At 38.6% G+C, this 21265-nt stretch overlaps 1 protein-coding gene and 1 long non-coding RNA gene across 22 annotated transcripts in view; one reads left to right on the forward strand and one right to left on the reverse strand.

Annotated features, from left to right (window-relative positions):
- LOC146397369 (uncharacterized) overlaps window positions 1–2214 on the reverse strand; it is a 120676-nt gene extending 118462 nt beyond the window's left edge. The window contains exon 1 of the mRNA XM_084988919.1: window positions 1986–2214. The gene's annotated coding sequence lies outside the window, so the exon portion shown is untranslated. The remainder of the gene's footprint in view (window positions 1–1985) is intronic.
- The window catches only part of LOC106505633 (uncharacterized), a 396539-nt gene that overhangs the window by 161985 nt on the left and 213289 nt on the right, over window positions 1–21265 (forward strand). The window contains exon 4 of one of the 21 annotated variants that reach the window (XR_014823476.1): window positions 2274–2410. The exons of the other annotated variants lie outside the window; for them this stretch is intronic. This is a non-coding gene — a long non-coding RNA (uncharacterized LOC106505633). Of the gene's footprint in view, window positions 1–2273; window positions 2411–21265 lie in introns of those variants that run through there. 21 annotated transcript variants of the gene reach the window in all.

Below are 21265 nucleotides of genomic sequence, written 5' to 3' on the forward strand. Positions count from 1 at the left end.
AGTAAACAGAACACTCCCACTCCTCAGGGGAACCACAGAGCAGAGAAATTGAGAGCACAGATCCTGGAGTTAGATTGTGTGAATAAGCCTGGCTGTACCATTCTTCAGCCAAGCAGCCAGGCAAGTCTTGCAGAGTTTCTATGACTCAGTCTCCTTATTGAAAAGGTGGGGATGGTAAAGGACGACCTCCTAGGACTGTTGTGAAGATGAAATAAATGAAAATGTTGGTATCTGGCACATAGAAACCCTAATATATGTTTGTCATCACTAGTATCTTAAAAAAAGAATACAGAAAATGCTGTACCCCATGCTTCTCCAATCCCATCTACCAGAGTAGTTACTGTTCTTCCCAAGGGGAAGCGCCAAGGAGGAGAAAATATTCCTGAAAAGGGTGTGGGACGTAAAGCTCCTCCTCCATGCTAAACATGAGGGGAGTAACGGTCACCCTCCCATGTGTCCTATCACATGATACAGTTGCCCTGGAATATTTTCTGTCCCTGCAAGTCCCTGTATCCACCTGGAAATAAGGGAATTTATCATATTCTTCAGTATATTTTTTTGCATAATATAGGGTCATGTGCTTTGCTTTGCATCTACTGTGTTAATTACACTTAGTGCTTGATGGATTTGCATCTTTCTCAGAGCTATCTTGTTCCTAACAGACTAAATCATGAGGGGCTGGTGCCTGGTGGCAAAACACAGACCCCGAGCAGGAAGTATGAGGTTTCCATTTGTCTGCTCCCTTTCTTCAGAACAGTCTAGGCTTCTGGATCTTGATTTTCAGGACCACCCAGAAAATGCAGGGTGCCTAAAGCTAATAAAAGTTTTCTCAGCCCAAGACAAACACATTTCACATTCACCTTCCTTACCTGTACTTTTTTCTTAACTAAAATCGCTAGGCTTCTCTCCAAAGCGGAAACAAAGAATTTAGAAAAGGTTTATTATCAGATGAACACCTTGATTTATTTGTTCCCTTCATTCGTATGCTCAACAATTAGGTTTAGCTTAATATACAACACAGAAGAAGGATGAAGTAAAATATGGGATCATTTCCTTCATTGTTTTAGTTACTCTCTGAAATTATTTATTTGCCATTTTATGATTTTACTGCCTCAGTGTATGTTCAGTGAGACTTATTTTGTTTGTCTCAGACTCCATGGTCTTATGGCAGAGTTTGGCAAGCTGTAGCCAGCTGGCCAAATCTGACCTACTGCCTGTTTTGTAAATAAAGTTTTATTGAAACACCACCAGACCTATTTGTTTACATATTATCTGGGGCTGCTTTTGCCCTACAAGACTGACCTGAGTAGTTGTGACAAAGACTACACAACGCTCAAAACCTAAATCTTTTACTATGTGGCTCATTACAGAGAGTCTTTGTTGATCTCTGGCCTAAACCACTAACTAACACATATGAAGTGCTTAATAAACACTTGTAGAGTGAATGAGAGAATCAAGGAATGTGTATATATATGGATAAAAAGTGAAAGAAAATGCAGATGAATCAAAATAGTGTGTTCAAGGGAAAGGCCTATCCTTGAAAAACTTTTTTTTTTTAATCCTGTAATATTTAAGAACATCATTTTTTTTTTTTTAAAGCAAAAACAAAATTTACAAAGCAACACCACCACCTTTGTAGACTGCTGGGGATACTGAAGTCTTTTGGTCCAAGAAGTGCTACAAATCCAGATTATTGAGCTGTTTACTCGTTTTTTCATTTTTATTTCAAGTCAAGAACCCTCATTGCTAATTATCCTTCTAATTGTGAATTAAGAGTGGGGAAAGCTGTCTCGTGGGGATTACTTGAGACATTATTCCCACAGCAGACAATGTGGGTTGTTCAAACATGAATGGAACAGAAACAGACCTGACTTGGGGAGTAATGTAAATAATATTTCCCAAACTGGTCATTCATCAAAATTAAATTGATCCAACGCCCCATGAGGCTTGGTTATCTTAGTCTCTATCCCAGACATAACATTTACCTGATAATTCACAGAGCTGCCAAGCCAGCTCCGTCCTCCTTAGCTTGGCACTTCTTCCTTGGGCCTTCTTTGTTTAAACATCGTCGATCTGTTCACCAAGAAGAAAAGCAAAGAGCCTTTACATTTTTAAAAGATCAAGAAAAGAAAAGAAGAAAAGAGACATTTTATTTGTTTCACAAAAGGATGAAAATTGGTCTTGCTCACTGGCTCTATCCATCTTCAGGTTCCTGTGACTCTGGTTTCAGGCTCTTTTATAATGATTTGCTCATTTGTTTAATGCTTCTTTAGGGGAACTTCCAGCTAGGAGCACAAGCCAAAAGAGGAGAAGCAATCTATTCACCAAAAGGTTGCATTTTTAAGAGACATTGTGCATACGCCATTTCACAAAGAAACAGTGGTTGCAAGAGATCTGGGACATTAAGTTTTCACAGGCCAAATATTCATCTTTAAGGCACATGGCCATCAGTTCAAAAAGTAATGTTCAGCCTGTGTATATTGGCTGGAGTAATGCTATTCAAGACTTCCTCCTAGTTCTCTGTTGAAGAATAGTTTTACTTCTTGGTGTTCAGTGCTTTCCTTTGCATTTTAGAGCCCTGGAATCAAATGTAATGGGGTTGCATGTTGGATTTGGATGGGGGTGGGGGGCTATGTGTTTATGTAAATGTGCAGGCATTTATATCCTTAATGAACACTGGTGGCATTTTTTCTAAAGTAACTCAACAACAGGGTGCAAATTACTTTTTTTTTTTGCCTAAAGTTAGTGAAAGATCACAGTGCCCCAGTGCCCCAGAAAGAGGCCTGGCCACCTGAGTGACCTCACTAAACACGGCTGCCCCATCCTGCCCAGTGCTCCCATTTGTAATTCATTATGAAAATAGCTAGATTAAGTAGAATTTGGTTATAATGAAGGGTCAACTTGTCTCTTTGGCAGCGAAAATCAAAATGATTTTGAAGCTCAGGGTGATACAGTTCTTTGTGAAGGTTCACTTCAGAACTGACCTTTCTTGAGTGGAGAGGTGAAATGCCTGAACAAGAAAAGGTAGTGGCCCCAGCAAAACACCACTGATGTATATAAACACACAGAGAATGAAGAAGAGATCAAATGGGACAGAATGCCAGAGACACTCAAAAAGTCCTGCCATCAGAAATGGAGCAGTGGTGCTAGTTGTGAATCTACTTCGTAAGGGGTATGTTTTCTTAGGCCAATAACTTATCTTTCTACACAATTTCAAATGTTAGGCTATCACTTAAGCCTCTTTTCGCTCTCTATCTAAGGCTACAGGAAATCCAGCAGCCGTGTCCTCTGCTTTTATTAGGTTGAGTACATCCAGATGATTTTAATAAAGTTTTAAAAGGACATTAGTTTCCTGCTATTTCAATGAGAACCACTTGCAAGATGGATTTAAAGCAATAGATTTATTTCATGTCAACACATGCTCTCTTCATGCAAATACACCGCTCTCTTATAACAGCCATAGACAGTCATCAACTGCCTACGACGTGGGAGAACAATGTCATCATTGTAAAGGTTTAAGGATGAAGAAATGGAGAGTGTGATGGGTGCCAGAGTAAGCTGCCCAGATTTCCCTGCACGAGGATTGAGGCTCTCGTTACCTCAACTACTGAAAGCTTATTGGAGTCCCTCTCAGGGAACTGTCAGTCATATAGTGTCTCATCCTAGGTCAGGCCTGTCCTTCAGAGACAGCTTACAATCCAATGACAGGTCAATATGTGTTTGGGAATGGGAGGACCAGGAGAGGTGCATAAAGCTGGGAAGCTCCCAGCTGGGAGCTACTGAGACCTTCCTTGTGAGCACATTATATTTCAGCATCTCCTTGGGCTGTGTTCTACTTCCTGCCTTCTCCCACAGGATTTACTCTCCAGAGCCCTGCATGCAAATCCCCACCTCTGAGCCAATTTCCCAGAGAACCCAACCTAAACGGTGAAGAAAATTCCTTCCCGATTTCTCTCACACTGCTTTTATTTTTAACTTTTTATTATGGAAATATGCAAACATTCACAAAAGCCATGAAAAGACTATAACTCATCAAACTTATAAACATCTTGCCATTCTCGTTTCATCTAATCCTTTTTTAAAGCTGCGTTCTTGTCAAATAAATAATTTCACCTATAAATATTTCAGTACATATTTAACATACAAAAGTTTTTTAAAAGCAATAACCACACAGCTATTAGAACATATAAAATTAACCATAATTCCTTAAAGCCATCTAAAATCTGTTCTGCATCTAATATTCCTTAACTGTTTCCATTTTTTTTAGCATATTCTCATATTCTTTGATTTGTGAATTTTTATTTATTCCCAGTCCCTGAACTCACCCTCACCTTCAGGTATTCATGACCCCTTGCAAAGACCCTATCTGGTCTAATCTCTATCTCATTTCCTTCCTCTTTTTTTTTTTTTTTTTTTTTTCTGTTTATGGCCACACCTGTGGCGTATAGAAGTTCCCTGGCTAGGGATCGAATCACAGCTGCAGCTGAGGCCACAGCCACAGCAACACTGGATCCAAGCCACATCTGTGACCTATGCTACAGCTTGTGGCAATGCCGGATCCTTAACACACTGAGTGAGGCCAGGGATTGAACCCACATCTTCATGGATACTATGTCAGGTTCTTAATCCACTGAGCCACAATGGGAACTCCTCATTTCCCTCTTAAGAAGCCTTTCCTGCTATTAGGTCATTTTCCCTAAGATTGGTTCTGTAGTTCATATTTCCCATCACAAATAGCACTGTTTCTCAAAGGAATCTGTCAGCTACTTTTTAAGAAAGGAAAAAAATTTGATAAAATGAATATTCCATGGTCAAATAAACCTAGGAAAATCTGTGAAATTTTTTTTTCCCTTCTTGGATGTTCATAATGCACACTAGCCTATTTAAAACTCTAGGCAGTTCTACAGTAAAGAAACGGTCAAACCTTTTTAATCCAGTATTTCCCAGACCCCTTTGGTCATCCAACACTGTGTTTAAGCCCTGTTAACAGCCTACAGAACCTGCGCTCTGTGGAACACCACTTGGGAATCAGCAACTTTCTAGAATGGCACTCATGGCCCTCTATAGCCTGAACATCCTCCAAGTATGGAGTCTAGGATTTTCTTTTCAATTTTCTTCTCTTGCATGCCCTTTAGTTTCCTCTGCCTTGGACAGTCTTTTGTTGAATCCTTTTTTTGTTGAAATCTAACACAGCTTAAAATTCCAGATTCTCCTTTAAAATGATGCAAATAAACTTATTTACAAAACAGAAACAGACTTTCAGACACAGGAAACAAACTTAAAGTTACTGAAAGGGAAGGGAGAGGAGAAGGGATAAATAAGGAGTTTGAGATTAACAAACTACAATATATAAAAAAGATAAATGAGAAGGATTTACTATATGGCACACGGAACTCTACTCAATATCTTGTAATAACTTAGAATGGAAAAGAATCTGAAAAAGAAAATACACACATACATACACACATATAACTGAATCACTTTGCTATACACCTGAAACACTGTAAATCAACTATACTTCAACAACAAAAAAGATTTCCAGATTCTCCAAGAAGCTTTACACAAATCTCTCAGCTGAATTAATCTTTTCTTTCTCTGAATTCTCAAAATACCTGTGCACTGTATGGCAGTAACAAAGACATCAGATTCCAAATCACGGTTCTGTAGGTTATCAGAACTAGGACTTTCTTATCTACAAAATGAGAATAATGTGGCATTTAGCCCACTAGAAGGGTGGTGTGGATTAAACAAGAGAATAAAGGCGAGTGCTAGTAAATCTAAGGTTTTAGAGTTAAGGATTGCGTGGAACTCCTGTTTGTGGTTTCTGATGAGTCTTGTACAGTTTTGAATACAATAGACCTTAACTTATGTTTGCTGGAGTGTTATACTAGACTGTCAATAGAGATTCCAGATCATGCGTTATCTTCTTAGCATACTGATAAGATAAATGATCTATTCCTTTGGAAGAGAAATTCTGTGTCTTAGACTATCACCAGTCATCCTGAGTGTGCCAGAGAGGCTCTGAAGTCACTGACCCTCTCTGGAACTTTGTATCCAGATTTGCAAAATTTAAGGGGTTGGACTCAATCAGTGACTCTCAAAAATTGTTCTAAATCACCAATAACTTTAAAAAATTAACTCTCACATGATTTGAGAGCTTTTTAAAAAAGGAAGTAGCATTAATTGGAGTAATAATCAATGATCTCATTTTTTATAATCAGTCATACTAAATAAGTTGATTTTGCTTCTTCCTTCTTAATCACAAATAAGTGGACAATGTTCCCTGGGCTTTCTGTAATATTGAGCCCCAGTACTTAGACACAGATCATGGACTTCCTTGATATATAAGGAACATGAGCTGGCAACCTCTGCTCTTCATCATTTTTATGGTGCCCTTTTGCTTAAAAATTCAGTGATGTTCTAGGATAAATCAAACCATTCAGGATTCAGTTCTTTCATGGTTCTCTCACCTTTTCTGTATATGCTTAATATAGCTTGTGATATTGTTGTAAAGGGACCAAAGACATTAGTCCCAGGGGAAGGGAGGCCAGAGCAAGGAGTAAGCATTATTTAGACAAGTAACATGATGAGGGGGTGGGGTAGGAACAGTGATCTAGGTGGAAGGAATTGGTTTATGGCCTAAACATGGAAGAGATAGAGCAAGTTTGATACTTTAAGGAAATGTGTGTGTGTGTGTGTGTGTGCATGCATACACACATGACACACATTTATACTGGGTAATGGTATAAAATTTCTAACTACTTGTCGAGGTCAAAACAGTTTGTTCAACATGACTCCAGACTTCAGGAAGTTTTCTTACCAAAGCCTGCAACAAGTCACCATGGTAACCAGGTGAGACATCAACAAAGCCACACAAATCCATCTCTTCTAAAACATGGGGCTCTGGAGAGTGTGTCGTATTGCTGATAATGTCAGCATCTACTGACAAGTTCAAATGAAAAGGATTTCCTTCAGAATACTCAGAAATGAACTGCTACAGAGAGATGCATCAGTTTAATGTATTTCATGTTCGTCAGTGGCAGTTCTGAGCCATTTCTGTGGTGTTAGATATTTGTGGTCGCTTTGACTTCCTGTGGCTCAGTCACTTTTTTGCTTAGCATCTACCATGGGAGAGCTGGGACCTGCCATCTGTGCTGAGAACTTCAAAGATGTGTTTTGGTTTACATTCTGTTACAATGAAGTCAATGCAAATTGTTTTTATGGTTTTTTTTTTTTAATTTTATTTTACTTATTTTTGGAAGGGGGAGACTAAGAGGAGTGAGCAAAACCGGCCGTGATTTCATATGATGTTGGCCTGACTTAAAAAAAAAAAGTCTAACAGATGTTAGTTTTGATTCATTGTTTTCTGTGGGAATTGACTTTTTACTATTTTTCAAATTCTGTTTGGATCCAGATTTGTCTTAGCAGAGAAAAATGTTAAATTTCCATTTAGATATATTTGCTTTCACAGTGGCAACTTGCCCTGCTCTCCTCCTTATTTTCCTTATTTTTTTAGAAATAACACAAACACTTCCTTGAGCTTGAGGCTGACCTGAACTTCATTTCATTCCCCTTCAAAGGTCAAGTAAAAGGCATCATTTCTCAGAGAGAAAAAGAATCACAGAGTTTAAAGTGAACCAGAAGAGACCTTAGAGAAAACTGAATACAATTCCTACTAATTTTGCAGAAGAGGCAATCAAGCTTTAGGGAAGCAATGTAAATTGCCCAAGGACATGAGGTGGCTGGTAGCAGAACTGGACCTAGGACTGAGCTCAGGAGGACGTGATAAGGCTCTTTCCATTTGGCCTCACTGCCTCTTCAAATGCTTGGCAATAGCTCTTCCAAGGTGAAGGTTTCATGGAAAACATTAGCCACCCAAGTCAGATGAAAGTCACCATACATTTTGTTACTGAAAAGAAAATCTCAAAAGTAATGGATGTTGTAGAATTGGACATTGTATCTATTGGCTAATTGAATATATTATTATAGTAGGCCTCTCCAGAGAAAATTGGCAGTTTATTAGGGGTATTTACTGTGATGGATAAAAAGATGGAAGTTTCCAAAGAATAATTTTCTAATGTGGTAGAGAGAATGGTTTTCCCTTAGAATTAGGATTATTGGAAATGTATAAATAATAATTGGAGGAATTATCCAAATCACATACTGGAAGTTGGCATTGAGAGAGGAAAGTTTCTAATAATTTAAATAAGGGTATCTTAACCTCAGCACTAGTAACATTTATACTAGACAAATTCTTTGTTATGGCGGGGCTAACCTGTGATTGTAGGATGTTTAGCAACATCTCTGGCCTCTACTCAGTAGATTCCAATAGCACTCTCTCAATTGTGACAACCAAAATTGTCTTCTGATCTTGTCAAATGTCCTCTAGGGGGTAAAAGTATCCCCAGCTGACAATCACTAACTGAGGCAAATCAGGGTGTTTTGTCTCACCCAGACAAAGGGGTTTAAGGAGATCGCTTATTTTTATTTATTTATTTATTTATTTATTTATTGTCTTTTTGTCTTTTTAGGGCCACACCTGTGGCATATAGAGGTTCCCAGGCTAGGGGTATAATCAGATCTGTACTCGGCAGCCTACACCACAGCCACAGCCACAGCCACACAGGATCCTTATTAAGAGAGAGGCACGAGCAGAAGGAGAGGGGGAGAAATAGAGGTGAGAGACACAGAGAGGTATTATTCCTTTTGACTATAAATGTAACAAATACTTACATTTATCAAATATGGATATACATGTTACTTAAATAATACCAAATAACCCAAGGTCATTCTCAATTTGGTGTCAGAGTCAGCAAAATCACCAATTTAACATGATTTCAAAAATCAATGAAAATAAAGTTAGCTCTTTACCAAAACCTCCCTAAGAGATATAGGGACCAGAAATGAAGTTCATGACCTCTGAAATGTCCTTAAGACCCTCTTCAACCATCTATTCCATTTTGCTCATCACAATAGGTGCTCTTTCACAACCTCTCTTTTCCTCTCTCAAACTCAACTCCAAGTGTGCTGACTTTCCTGTCTCCTCTCCCAACCCATGCTTTAGTGTTCAGTGACTCAGTCCTTCCCAAGTGGTTCTCCACCCTTTCTGGTCAAGATCCAGGTAACCTCTTACATGTGGCTGCCTTACCCCTTGCCTAGATCCACACAACAAAAGTCCAGGAGATCAGGGAAATGCTAAATCCTCCTTGGAATGTGGAATGTTCTGAGATGTGGGAAGGTTCTTATACAAGACTACTTAAACCCCAGTCATACTAGAAAGAAGAAAATCAGGGTCAGTAGCAATTCTTTACTCACAAACTCCAGAGTTAATGATGGTGGATGTCTAGGATGGTGGTTTAAACACTTGGAGCTATGAGAAGAGAATCAAAGTGAATATATATAAAGCTTGCATTCCCCACTCATGAAGGGAAAATATGATGATCTGACTTTTGCTTCCACATGTTATTGCACTGAATTATGAAGCTGACTTCAAGATGCTTCTGTTTTATGTGGGGCCACCATATCATCATCATCATCATTTATTAAGTGCTTACTATGTGCCACATAATTCTTAGATTAATCTGCTTAGATTTTATAAGAATGTCCTACCTCACTTTCTTCACCACTGCTAATAAAGATAGTATTAACATTTCCAAATGATTAGCAAGGAAATTAAGTCTCATGGTGGTTAGGTAAGCTATCCAGGAAAACATAGTTATTAATTTTTCACTTATAAGTGTAGGAAAAATTCCCATGCTCAAGGATCTGATCCTGCTTCCTTTGCCATGTGTCTGTCTTCGAACACCTGGTGTAGTAGGTGGCCTGGTTAGGAGCAACATGTTGCTATCGCCATTCTGTCTTCTAACAAAAGTCCATGGATGACTGGAGGAGGGCTGGTCAGGCAACAGGAGACATTTTGGCCATAATTTCCACTGTTAAGAACCTATTCAAATACTCTTCCCCATGCATGTCAGCCATGCCCACTCTAGTTCTTTTGGAGTGACTTGTAGCCTTGCTACTCAAAATACACTCCACAGACCAGCAGTATCAGTGTCACCTGGGAACTTGTGAGAAATGCAGAATCTTGGCCCATACTCCAAAACTACTGAATTGTTTCCAAAGTGACCTGAATACATTCCCTTAGGATGTCAGAGGTTCCCAACACAAGACCTCTGTGGTCCTGTGGTTCTCAAACCAAGCGTATGTCAAGTTCACTTGAAGGGCTTAAAAACTCACAGATTGCTGAACCTCCCCTCTGCCCTAGGATTTTGGAGCTCGTAGATCTCAGGTGAGGCCCCAGATTTTGCACTTCTCACAAATTCCCAGGTGGTCTGGAAACCCACAATTTGTGAATCATCGCTATGATCAAATACAGTGAGAAACAGCTCACAGTTAAACCCAAACTAAAAACCCTTGATTTTCTAACAGGCCTCAAAACTATTGATATGCTAATACCTGGTTTCTCAAACTGTCGACACTATTTGGGGGTGGGAAGCAAAATATCACTATAGATTGGTATCCTACACAATGAACTCTGGGAAGCACTGCTCTACATACAAGCAATATAAAGTTTGGGAATTATGATGAAAGGGGGAAAGCTGAATGTCATAAAATGACCTCTTAGGCAAGGATTAGTCTTGGTTTTGGTGTGGTGTCAGTCCAGCTGTTATGTCTTTTAGCAAAAGAATGGCACATTTCTCCAAGGGATTTGTACAGATTGAAAATATTAATTTTTGAGATTCACATAACACAGACCAGGAATTTAAAAGGGTCAAAAAATATATCGGCAGCATTCAAATTGCTGTTTCATCACCCCTATTGAAACACAAGCCAAGAATAAAACATTGATTAAATAGAAACCATTGACATTTTACTCCTGTGCTGCTGGATACCAGCCTAGACAAAGAGCCGGTTAAGTTTGAAAGACAAAGGGTCCTTTTGTGAGGCAGTAAGTTCATCTGGGAGAAATATTAAGTGAAGTCTCAGAGGAGAGAATTCTCCAGCATCTTTACCTATAACACTCCTTGAGAAGTACTAGGTAAAATCACATTTGAAATGTACAAGGAAAGAAGGATGAAGGAATTTATTACAGGATGGAACAGGGATACATAAAACTCAACTTTTGCCTCTAGTGGGGGAAATTTATATTAGGAAATGAAAATCAAAATGAACAATGAGAAATGAGAAATAAAATACATTTTTCTGAGCAAACAAAACATAAAATGTCAATTTTATCATCCTCTCTCAGGGTAGGCAATATAGCAGTGGACAAAATGAACATTTTTGTCTCCTCTCCAAGATCATACACAGTGATAAGGAGTACAGGTTCAAAAATAATAAAACAATAAATCAAATAGGAGTTAAGTTTGAAGATAAACAAGGAGAAGAGACAGAGAAAAACAGAGTTTGGATAGAGTTGCTTTAGAAAGTGTGCTCAGAGAAAGCTTCTCAGGTGATTTATTTGAGCTAAGAAAGAAGAGAACGGAAGAAAGGACCCATCTAAATGTTTGGGTCAAGAGCATTTTAGAAATCCAAAACAGTGTATGAAAAGGTCTGTAATCGAGAAAGAAGCAGGGGTGTTTTCAGGATGGAAAGGAAACCACATTAATTGAAGACTTGCTTTGTGCAAGTGACCATGCTGAGTCATAGGTGTGAGTCTGAGAACATGTGCAGGTGTCAGGTTAGAATGGGGGAGGGGTGATGATGTTCAAGATCAAGTTAGACTTGGCCTCCTCGTTTGGGCCCTTTCATTTCTCAAGAGTCATTCATGCAGCCCCCAAATGTTACAGCTGGTTTCTACCTTGTTAATACAGAACAAATAAATCATTTGACTGGGGTGAGTTCCACATGTAGAGGCATGTGTAATATTAGTAATTATTGTTCTTGCTAAAATATTCTTTGATATCCCCTGCCTGTTGTTGAGAGCTATTCCTTGACTTTCATGCTAAGTTCAATTTGGGGCAAACAGCTTTAACAATTTAAAGTTGCTCAACAACTTTAAATCCTCAAGGACACTTACCACATCTTCATGGTAGAGCTATGATGAGAAATGAAAGAGGCTGTGGACAAATATTGGGGAATACTGAATCTACGATGGCCAAAATTCATCCCCCTGATTACATATTATTGTAAAAGAGTTTCAGATGGATGGGTATATCACGTAGATTTGAAATATAAAGAAATGATTGGTTGAGGTATGGAATGAAATAAGATAAAGACTTCTTAACCCAAGATTTACAAAAATGAGTGTGCAAAGGAGATAAACATATATAGACATAATTTTGTTGGAAGCACATTTTAGAAAGTAAAGGCACAGCAGATTACTTTAATAAAAATAAAAAGGATGCAGAAAGATCCTTGAATGCTGGGATTCATTATCAAACCGTTTTACCTAAGTCTTACAGGGTATTAATTCCTGAAAGACAAGGAGGGCTGGCGAGTGAATTCAACAGAGCAGGAGAGCTCAGACTTGTAAAAAGAAAGCATTTATCTTCCCTCCTGTGATTTCCAGTGCTAACTATGGATCTGGACATTTGCCTTCTAAGAAGTTCAAATCCTTGAAATAGAAACTCTCCCTCTGTCCTAGCAGAGCACGGGCTAAGAGATTACTTCATTACTCACAAGTTCCTAATATTGTATGTGCTCTATGCTTTTAAGTGGCATCAAGTAAATCAAGGCCTGCTGAAAGTATTCGAGGAAGAGGCAAAAATCTGCTTTCTGTTTCTTTCTGCAAGATGGCCTGATTGTGTAATCATACCTCGGCCAAATCTGGCTTGTGTTGTTAGAGGAATTATCTCCTCATTAAAAACAAATCTTAATAGGCCTAATTTGAAGGCTGCTTTTGTCTGTAACTTGATCAAGAGGGTAATGACTGTGAACCATGCTCAACCAAGGGAGAGTAAAAGAAAGTCAGAAACATTAAACAGTGCAGATTATATTCACATTAGAGGGCTTTTGATATGCAAATGAAGCACACAAGGCAAAAAAAAAAAAAAAAAAGCAGGCGGGGGTGGGGGGAGGGGTGCTTGCTTCTATTTCTTTCTTGATACTCTCCTTAGGGCAAGCTGAAAAATCTGAGTTTCTAAAGAAATAGTTTAGTTCGACAGACATATAATTGCTCTTTTCAGAGCCTTAGTCTCCTCAGATGTAAAATGGGGATAACAATGTTTATAATTATTATAGTAGGGTTGTTATAAGAATTAAATGAATTAATGTAGATGAAGCATACAGAATAGTGTCTGGGTTTCTAATCCATTCAGCACATAGCTAATGATGTAGCGCTTATTATCATTAGGTTTAGGTCTTATTGGTTCTGTTATTATTATTGACTTTTTTCTATTTCTGTCCATTCAATATATATTTTAAACAATTTCTACTTCTATACTATTCTATATCTGTTTCTATTTCTATACCAGTCATAGACTCACAGAACTTTGGGACAGGAAAAGTTTAGGGTATTGTTTCCAGAACTGTGTTCCATGAATAGCCACTATTATTAAGATATCTGTTGTATCGGAGTTCCCATCGTGGCGCAGTGGAAACAAATCTGACTAGCAACCATGAAGTTGCGGGTTCGATCTCTGGTCTTGCTCAGTGGGTTAAGGATCCAGCATTGCCGTGAGCCATTACTGTGGTTGTGGCGTAGGCCGGTAGCTGTAGCTCTGATTAGACTCCTAGGCTAGGAACCTCCATACTCCATATGCCGTGGGTGTGGCCCTAAAAAGAAAAAAAAAAAAAAAAAAAAGATATCTGTTGTATCAAAATGGGATTCTCTATTCAAAGACTTTTATAAATGCTAGGTTGAATAAAGTAAAAACCATTTCACCATAAGACCTTTCAGAGTCTTTAAGTTGCCAGGAATGTGACTCTCAAAGAAGGTGGTATTTTAATCACTTTCCTAAAGGTATTTGATCACAAACACATTTTTTCATAGAATGCCTTATAACCCCTGAAGAAACATTAGTTGTTGAAAAAAATTATGATGACAATTCAGAAGGGAAAATGACTTCTCCTAGGCCCTCAGCTACTTAGAGGCAGAGTCTGGACTTAAACCTGGGTGTCCTGGGGCCTCTAGGATGCCTCTCTTTTTTTTTTTTTTTGGACCGTACCTGTGGCATATGGAAGTTCCCAGGCTAGGCATTGAATCAGAGCTGCATCTGCTGGCCTATGCCACAGCCACTGCAATGCCAGATCTGAGCCTCATTTGTGACCTACACTGCAGCTCATGGTGATGTTGGATCCTTACCCTGCTAAGCAGAGCCAGGGATCAAACCTGCGTTCCCATGGATATTAGTTGGGTTCATTAGTTACCACTGAGCCATAACAGGAACTCCTCTAGAATGCTTTTTATAAAGCTCATATCTTGATGTGGGCTGTATTTCTGCAGGAAAAGATTTGGGTGAGACAAGGAGTAAAGCCTAGTGGTTAAAAGCTTGGACCTGGCTTAAGTGCCCGCTTCCCACTGTATGATCTCAGGGCAGTTGTTTCACTTCCCTGGGCCTCATTGTTTCATTTTTCTCCACTGAAAATGGGGGTAATGACTGTATGCTTTGTGGGGTTGTTGAGAATTTAAATGACAAAAGGCATGTAAAACACACACGTTAATTGTGCACAATTTATCATTGTTCCTGGCACATAGCAAGTGTTCAAAATAGGTGGCCAGGTATTGATAAATAGTATTTTTCAAAGGGTAAGGGGACAGATTCCAGAGTAGAAAAGGAAGATCTGATGGCAATGAATTATTTGCTGTCAACTTAAAAGAGATTGTCAGTAGAAACTCCTCAATAATTTTCCGCTTGGAACAATGCTAGGAAGTTCTCTGTACTACTGAACCATCACGTGGCCAAGAAAAAAAGACCATTAACCTTTTCAGGCAGCAGAGGAGATTCTGGCCTAGGCTTGGAGTCCGTGGAGACTGTTCAGAAATTTCTCAGATAGCTATCATCCACAGTGCTCTAGTCCCATGCTACTTAACCACAGGGAACTTGATAGTGGCAATGGACTAGGCTCATCTATGAACTTCCAGTTACCAGCCCACTAGGTAAGTACAAACATTGAGAGTAAGCATTTGGAAACTTTTATAGCAATTTGCCATGTAATTTTATGTCTCCACATATGTTGAATCCAAATAACAGTTTTTCATCTGAGGCTCCTATTTTTATGCCTTTTGATTATTTTATTTTTCTAGTACATGATTTGTATTGTATTTTACAAAAAGCATCTGTCTAGGCCATTTTATAGTTGATAAAAGAAAGTAAAACTTGTCCTTTACCTTAGCTAGTTTCAGAATTTGTCTCGAATAGTGGCCCTCACCCTCGTTAAGTGTGATCCTGGACCAGCAAAATCAGTATCTCCTGGGAACCTGTTAGAGATGCGGTTGTCAGTCCTACCCCAGACTTGAAGCATTGAATTCTGGGTAGGGTCCAGCAGTCTTTATTTTAACAAACTCTTCAGATGATTCAAATGCACACCAAAATTTTAAAAGCATTGAAAACATCTCTAGGATAATTGTATCTTCTTCCCAATTCAGTAGAGCAGGAGCATTATGTCCAAAACTCTGCTGTGCAGAAATAATATAACACAATTTCTCTAAAATCAAGTTAAATTTTACTCTGAACTACTGTTCATTCAGATTAGAAGTATTTCCAATGTCTGTGGGGATTAGGTTTAATGGCAGGAAATGGAGATCCAAAATACCATTGGCCTAATCAATAAGCAGACTTTTAACTCTCTTACACTGTTAGTAGGAATGTCAACCGATGCAGCCACTATGGAGAACAGTATGGATGTTCCTCAAAAACCTAAAAATAGAATGGCTGTATGATCCAGAAATCCTACTCCTGGGCATATATTCAGATTATAAAAGATATTTGCACCCCTATGTTCATAGAGGCACTATTTACAATAGCCAAGACATGGAAACAAGCTAAATGCCCACCAACAGATGAATGGATAAAGTAGATGTGGTACATATATACAATGGAATATTATACAGCTGTAAAGAAGAATGAAATAATGCCATGTGCAGCTATGTGGATGGCCCTAGAGATTGTCATACGAAGCAAAGTCAGTCAGAAAGAGAAAGATAACCACTGTATGATATCACTTACATGTGGAATCTAAACTATGACACAAATGAACTTATATACAAAACAAAAGGAGACTCACAGACATAGAGAACAGACTTGTGGTTGCCAAGGGGGAAGGTGTGGGAGGGAAGGATTGGGAGTTTTGGGTTAGCAGAGGCAAATTGTTTATATATAGAATAGATAAACAACAAGATCCTACTGAATACCACAGGAAACTATATTCAATATCCTGTGAGAAACCATAATGGAAAAGAATATGAAAAAATATTTATTAGAACCACGTCTCTGTACATCAGAAACTAATATAACATTGTAAATCAACTGTACTTAAATTAAAAAAAAGCAGACTTTTGAAAACAAAAGCCAAGCAGAAAGGGTTCCCTTAAGGTGAATTCTGCTTTCTGCCCTATGATCCAAGTCCTTTGAAACAAGTGGAAACAGAGATCTGCCTACCTTTTTTCATGGAGTAGGAAAATCTCAAAAAGGACCCCAAACCAGACTCTAGTATACTGTTCTCCCATATCAGTTGTATTTAATCACCCACTGTGGTAACCCTGAAACCAGATATTTGGGGCCCCACTCTAAATAGATTGGCATTGCTTTTGCATCAACTAGGTGTTTTTTCCCCCCTTTAACCACTGGCTGCTGAGGTCTGTCAAATTCCCTTTACAAGTTTTGGTACCAAAATTATTTTCTTTTCATAATAATTGGTCTGTCCAGCATTTCCTCACTTGTTAGAGACTCTTATTTTCTTGGTGCATTTCTTTAGAACTCTCAAGAAAAAAAAAAAGGTGGTGGAAGTACAATTTATGAATTTATTCTCATGACTTTGGTATTGAAGTCATTCTCTAATTGAAAAAGTAATCTCCAGGGGGGCATAAATTAGATGAGATTGATGCTTTGTGTAAATTCAGTTTCCTTCCAGTCTGCCCTATTTCTCTGGGTTCCTTTTTTCATTATTTCTAGTTTGTAGCTAAGGCATTCCATATTTCCACTGGTTTGGGCTACTAGCAAGAATGTTTATATAGTGATTTTTTAAAAATCTAAGTGAAAATATTGGCAACTTTATTTTTTAAAAGTTTAATTGAAGTATAGTTGATTCACAGTGTTGTGATAATTTCTGCTGTACAACAAAGTGATTCATTTATACATATATACACATCCGTTCTTTTTCAATTTCTCTTCCCATAAAGATGATCACAGAATATAATTCCCTGTGATATGCAGCAGGTCCTTATTGCCTTTCGAAAATATTAGCAACTTAGAATGAATTGACATACATTTTCCAATGGCTAGTACTATGTCTAATGAATTATACATGTATTATTGTATTAGATAATTGATTATATATTTGTTATATATTTAGTTGTAAAGTTTTCAAAAATATATATTCAGAAAACCAAATTCAATTTACTCCTGTTTATGTTTCCCATTATCATCTCTGTTCTAGTAGAGTAAAAAATCCCCAGAAAACATAAGCTTTTGAATTTAGATATATTTGAAACTGATTTTCCTTCTATCTCTGTGTACTTCTTTAAGGAAGATTTTCAAAAAAAGGGGGAAAATGAAATCTTATCAAATCAAATATTATATGACAATTTGGACATCAACCTCATTCTTTATTCCCTCTCAAATTCATATTTCTAGTGTATTTTTCCCTTGTTTTTCTAGCTTAGATTTAAAGAAGAATAAAATTACTGCAATTCCACACAAAGACATCCACCTTTGAATATTTTAGTTCATTTCCTTCTCATCTCAAAGAAAGATAGCATTTTACAGACCTTGCCTTTATTTTTTAATATCTGCATGTATTTTACTTGTATCCATATGAATTCTTTTGCCCATGTATTATGCAGTACAAACTTATTTTCGCATATACAAAGCAAATAGAGTGCATAAGGGAAAGAGTGGGCTGTGCTTCATTGCCAGTTCTTTGGAACTGTTTGCCCAAAGATCTTAGAAATCTGCATAGCTTTAGTAACTATTGGTTGGTTTTTAGTGGACCTTTTCTGCCAAATTATTGGGAGGGCAGATAATCCTCCAGATCCCTTATGAACTGAAAGATAACATTTAAAATAGATGTTGTTCTGCAACATCTTCTCCTAACAGGTAATGTCAAACTTACTCCTCTGGGTTTGATAGAGTAAACTGTACCAAGTAGCCTAGTGATTGAGTATGAGACATAAACTTTTATGTTTCAAAGTTTTTCTATTTAACTAGATACACTGGACAATTTTTTAAGTATGGCGTTAAGAAGAGAAAAGGCACATATGGTTTTTCACACAAGAAGCAGAAAAATGATATGAATCCGGCATACTAATCAGCTATATTTTCACCCACTAAGGATTAGGTGAACCTTGTACATACAAATTGAATCAAGAAAATGTAAACTTGATACCCCTCAGTTTTTTGAACTTTGCATTTTGCCTGGTCTTTCATTTTGTACCAACTGGGAAGAGCCACCATGGTAGTGAGATAGAATTTCTTTCTGTGATCTCTTTGATTCACTCGAACCAGAATCTATTATCTCCTCTCTCCTGAGAGGAGGAAGATGGATTCAGAAGAGAGGCAGATCATGAGTGCAGAAGATTTATACTCCTGATTAGACCCTGATAGCCACTCAGCTTGTTCCAGAGATTGAAGGGAAAGGTTTATGAGAAAAAAAGAGGGAGGATGAAGGGGAAGGGATGAATAGCTGTATCACTTATATTTAGCCCCAGAATATAAATATATGGCACACTTGATTTCACCTCTCTCCTGCCCTTGACAGACATTGCTAATCAATCAGGTCACATTTCCCACTGAGCAAGGGTATAGCCTTGGAATCTTTCTCAGCATAGCCCTCTGGGCAGCTTCTACCAATCTATCTGGGTTAGCTTGGGAGATTGCTTTACTGAATGCATTACTTATTCATGTATTTGATATCTATTGAACATCTTGACTGTGCCAGGCATGATAAAGGCTTTCAGGAGCAAGACATGAGACTTACATTCTAAAGTGAAATGAAAACCTGTGATGGCCCTTTGCAGCCCCACACACTTGCTTGGCGTGCAGTAGGTGCTCAAGAAATTGGTTTCATCACATTGCACTGAGTTGGCTTGGGAACAGCATCCTGGCATCAGCTGACCCTGCTGAGAAGTGGAGTGTGGCTCTGATTCGCCCTCAGATAATGAGAACATTTGTTCCACCTCGGTTCACTTCCTGCTTAAGGTCAATTAAAAACAAACTCCCCCTCAAGATTAATTCTTAACTGGATATGTTGCCAGGGGCAGGGGGAGATAGCCAGGAGAAGAATCATACATGGAAACTCATCTCATGCCTTAGATCTGACCTCGGAATGTCTTTTAGATCTGCTGATTAGATTCTTGCTAGAACGCTATCAGACTCCATCCTCAAAAGAAAGAAATTAAGCTGCATCCCATGAGGACAAATGGTTGACAATGTGCTGTTGCCCGCATCTTGTGTGCAGCTGTGAACAGCTGTGTTAGTGCCAGTTAAGCTGTGATAGCATCACCGAGGGGAGAGATAAAGGGCAATTCATTCACAAAGCACTATTCAAAGGGTCTCACAGGTGTGTTCTAAGGATTGCTTTTCTGCTATCTCCTTTCTGTCTAAAATTTATACCCAATTGTGGTGTTTGGGTGATATAATTCTGCCAGAATTATAGGTCGGCTCTCTCCAGGGATGGTGTTTTGGGAATACATGTTGTGGCATTCATAAACAAATACAAAATCAGGAAAAGCATTCCCCACTCAACAAAGAGGATTAGCTTCTGACTCTCTGGAGTGATTCTTTGACCATTTATTCATTCCTTTATGAATAAGCCTCAGTTGTCCCCCCTCTGGTAAAGGAAAGCACAGAATGTGCCAAAGAGACTGGCTCTTTTAGAGAACAGTTTTATTTATCACCCTTATTTGCAATTTCTCTTCCCTAAAAGGAGCCCTCAGCTGTTCATCCACTGACTACAAATGGCCAGCTCTCTTGGGGAACAAGGGGGGGGTCAGATGCTAACTGCTGGTGAAAAGGACAAAATGAGGTGAGAAAAGGGCATCTTGTAAAAAAGAGAATGAAAGGGCATTTAGATGTTTGCTTAAAACAGACTCCAGTTTGCTGCTTGAAGGGAAGATTGTGTGGATGAGATATCCTCTTGAGAAATGGAGGTTGAAGATAAAGCAGCAAAATTAAAATTGGACAGAGGTCCTGGATTGGTGTTCCCAAATGCTGGCCCAGTTGCTGGGCCACCTCCTTGGAGTCCATCCCCTAGGAAACTTGTTCAAGCTGCAGGTTTCCCTGATTTCACTTCTGGCTGCAGAATCCCTAGGAAGAGTGCCTGGGTTTTTCTAAGAGGCTCCTCTAGATGAGCCTAGAGTATATAGCTAGATTTGGGAATTATTGCTAGATCCAAGGCTAAACAAACAAAGAAACAAACAAACAAACACAAATAAAGCAGCTGAAATATTTAAGAGGGGAAAACTGCAAACAAAACCAGAAAAAAAGAGATGGCAGAGCTGATCCTCTGGAGCCAAACCAATATAATATTTTATAATCAATACATAATCATTGTAGACTTACTATGTAGCCAGTGCTAATCCAAATGCTTTCCATTTCTTACTTGTTTTAAGCTTTAAATTGTAAGGAAATTTATGAGCAGAGAAAGATCCAGGAAGCTGCCAGCATGCAGGAGACATAGCATTATTAAGGTACTCAGAGAAGATAGCACAGCCGATAGGTAGGTGTCTGAGCCAGGCTCCAGACTCAGGCAGCCTGGTTCCAGAACATGTGCACTAAACCTCAACCAGGTAACTGTCTTTCCTGTGCAAATGCAGGCCCTTGGGAAATGATGTTTAATAAGTCAGCGTCTTCCCTTAAGGAGTTCACAGAAATTTACAATGTCAGGTAGCAAGGGCAGTGTGCCAAGTGCAAAGACAAACTTAAATGTCCCTGCAGATCACAGAGGACCAAGGATGGGGAATGGGCTTTCTGGAGGTGGTGACTCCTGAGCTGAAATCTTCAAGGATGAATAAGAAAGAGCCACAAGAATACTGGAGGAAGGGAAAGGCGTTTCAGAAGGAGGGCATGAGCAAAGTCTCAGAAAAAAGATATAGTAGTCTAGACTTCCAGGGAATATTAACCAGAAAAGTGAATGGATACAAGATGGTAAGAAGAGTCTCTACTCA

The sequence above is a fragment of the Sus scrofa genome, chromosome 13, assembly GCF_054392235.1.
Source record: "Sus scrofa isolate SSC_HxYL_T2T_F1_AM1 chromosome 13, Sscrofa_HxYL_maternal_Yorkshire_Landrace_v2.0, whole genome shotgun sequence".
Lineage (NCBI taxonomy): Eukaryota > Metazoa > Chordata > Mammalia > Artiodactyla > Suidae > Sus > Sus scrofa.